At 46.2% G+C, this 2,994-nt stretch overlaps 1 non-coding gene across 1 annotated transcript; it reads right to left on the bottom strand.

The window, feature by feature from the left end:
* Positions 1-2,405: 2,405 nt before the first annotated feature.
* On the bottom strand, positions 2,406-2,478 carry trnak-cuu (transfer RNA lysine (anticodon CUU)). Its single transcript has one exon. It is a non-coding gene; the product is annotated as a tRNA-Lys (tRNA).
* Positions 2,479-2,994: the final 516 nt, after the last annotated feature.

The following is a 2,994-nucleotide window of genomic DNA, read 5'->3' as shown; positions in this document are numbered from 1 at the left end:
GACTGAAAGAAATTTGCGATCAGAAAATTGACGGCCCAGCTGTGGTTAATGACACGGCTTTTGATGATTGATCTCCTTACAAGCCTTGAAATTCAGGAGAACCAGTTTCGTGGTATGAAGCTCGAGATAAACCCACGGGGCGATGCCAACAGGCGCCTGGCAGCAATCAGCGACCGGAAGATGCAACTTTAGCAGGCCCGGCTCATTCAGTCGGCACAGTATTAGACTTTTAATCTCCGGGTCGTGGGATCTAGCCCCATGTTGGGTGAATTATTTTCCTTCAACTTTTATGGTGCTTTCACAGGAAAACATCATTAATGAACCCACAATCTTCTTTTGCACAATGAAAGAAATGCGAACTGAGGGAGATTTGTTCATTTGATCATTTGTTCTGTATAAGAACACAAGAACCAGGCACAGGAGTCGGCCATTTGTCCCTTCGAGCCTGCCTTCTTTTGCACTGAAACAAATTATAACCGTGTTTTTAAATTAGCAGTGCGAGATATTAAAACGGCACATTTCAATGTTTCACAAAACCATTCCTTTCGCTACAGCCACCCAGGATCGATTCCCGGTTTGAGAAGCAACTTTGATATCGTTGTTTGTCATTGAAGTGGGGTCATTTCATTAAGTTCGATGGATCTCCCAAAGCACTTGAGAGTGGTGTCCAAACAAATGAGTTTGTAATTAAAAACACTGAATGTCAGGAGCTGGATTTGAACCCACACCACCAGAAAAGACTGTGAACTGAACACAGCACCTTAGACCGGTTGGCCATCCTGAATGTTAGATTCTCCAGTTGCAAGTTATTAATCTGGAATGTTTCAGACCGGACACTTGTTCAGTATTACTGGAAGGCCCAGTGACCGGGATATCCTCTCCCCCGTGGTTTTCCTGAGCATGTGCTCGGTGGATGGGGCTTTGGTCCGGGTCCGAGGTAGCTTGCATCATGTGACAATGCACACCGGACTGCTCTTGTTCCATTTTATCGCACATTAGTTTTTGGTTCAAAAAATATATCAGAAAGGGGACATGAACCCACATCTTCAGAGGAGACAATGACCTGAACACAGAACCTTAGACCGCTCGGCCATCCTGATTATTCAATGCTGTGTGTGGCCACTTGCAGGTTGATTTTGAACTTTTGTGTCCTGTCACATGAAATAAATGAGGGCAGCAGGCGTATCTCTGCCTGACACCGGGGAAACAGTGAGACAGACATTGCATTGTGTTCAGGTTTAATCACAGCAATATCCGCAGTCAGGAGCTGAAAAGGACGAAGAGCTGAAAAAACACAAGAAAAAAGCTAAGAAATGTCAGCAATTGTGGTAAACTCTTGAATGTGTTTCCTGCTCGTTTAGTGATGCGGTTGTCACAGATGGAGCCCGGATGCAGAAAGTAAATCTTTCATTCAAAATCTTTAAAATAATGACATGCAACAAATTAAACTGTGTGTCGGGGGATGGGGATGGGTGAAGATTATTTGTTTTATTCCCCATTCATTAACCGACAGCGTTGTTTTGTAGAATTGCTACTGAGGGACAGTGGAAACTTCAATAACTGAACTTTAACTATTTAAGGATTTTGAATCATTGATGAAGTTTTCTCCCCTTACTGACTTTACTCACTCTGTATGTTGGAGACTGGTTTAAAATGTTCAGTGCTCATGCGAAAAGGAACCGGGGGCAAATTTTGTTCAATTTATTTCACAGCAAAAATAGTCTCCAAAATAATATTTCCACCCATTCTCGAACGGGGTACTTTTCGGGTGGTGGGCAAAACTGACAACCGCTACACTACAGAATCACTGTGGGCAAAGTAATCTTAGGTATATAACCAGAGCTTTAACCGACACAGCTGGCCGAAACGTCAGGAGCTGGTTTTACGAGAATAGAATGAAGGTGCTATATTTAAGAAGGCTGTGAGTGTGGCAGGAATTGATCTCGTGTTTCCCAGACTTCACCCATAGGAACAGGAGATGGCCATTTAGCACCGAGTGGTTAGGATCTGGGATGCACGTCTTGAAAGGCCGGTGGAGGCAAATTCAATCTTATCTTTCAGACGGGAGTTGGATAAGTTTCTGAAGAAAAAACAATTGCAGGGCTACAGGGAAAGGGTGGGGGAGTGGAACTCGCTGAGAGTCGGCACGGGCTCGTTGTGCCGAATGGCCTTCCGTGCTGTAACCATTCCATGATTCGATAAGTTATTGGCACATTTCATAGTGTGGGTGGCAGCACAACATTGCAAAGGGACATGGATTGAGTCAGCAAAACTAGAGGCATCTGATTCAGGAGAATCGCGGGGCGTGGAAATTTCGGAGTTCAATGACTTTGAAAGGAACATTTTTGTTTTGTGCCGTTTCGGTCAGAGGTTTTCCATGAAAGCAACATGAAATGAAAAGAAATCGCCCAACGTGGGGCTCGAACCCACGACCCTGAGATTAAGAGTTTCGTGCTCTTCCGACTGAGCTAGCCAGGTTTCTGACCAACACACGTTTTTATCACTCATTGCAGCCAGGCGCCTGTTGGCTCTGCCCCAGATGTTAAAACTTGCTGTTGAAGAACTGACAGGTCCTTCTTCAATGGTGGACCAGGCTCGAGGGGCCGAATGGCAAACTCCGGCCCCTAATCCGTATGTGTTTATGTTTACCTCTTTATGCGGAGCTACTTCAGGGTGAACGAGCCAAAGGAGGACAGCGGAAAAGCTACAAGGACACCCTCAAAGCCTCCCTGGTAAAGTGCAACATCACCACTGACACCTGGGAGACCCTGGCCGCAGACAGCCCGAGCAGGAGAAAGCCCATCCGGGTGGGCGTTGAGCTCTTTGAGGCTCGATGCAACGATAATGACGAGACCAAGCGCAGGCAGCGGAAGGAGCACGCGGCACACCAGTCCCAACGACCCCTTCCCTCGACGTATGTCTGTCCCACCTGTAACAGGATCTGTGGCTCTCATATCGGACTGTTCAGCCATCAAAGGATTCACTTTGGGAGTG

Source organism: Pristiophorus japonicus, unplaced genomic scaffold (genome assembly GCF_044704955.1).
Source record: "Pristiophorus japonicus isolate sPriJap1 unplaced genomic scaffold, sPriJap1.hap1 HAP1_SCAFFOLD_29, whole genome shotgun sequence".
NCBI classification, from domain to species: domain Eukaryota; kingdom Metazoa; phylum Chordata; class Chondrichthyes; family Pristiophoridae; genus Pristiophorus; species Pristiophorus japonicus.
Note: the sequence above shows the minus strand (reverse complement) of the source record. Positions and strands in the feature narration are given on the sequence as shown.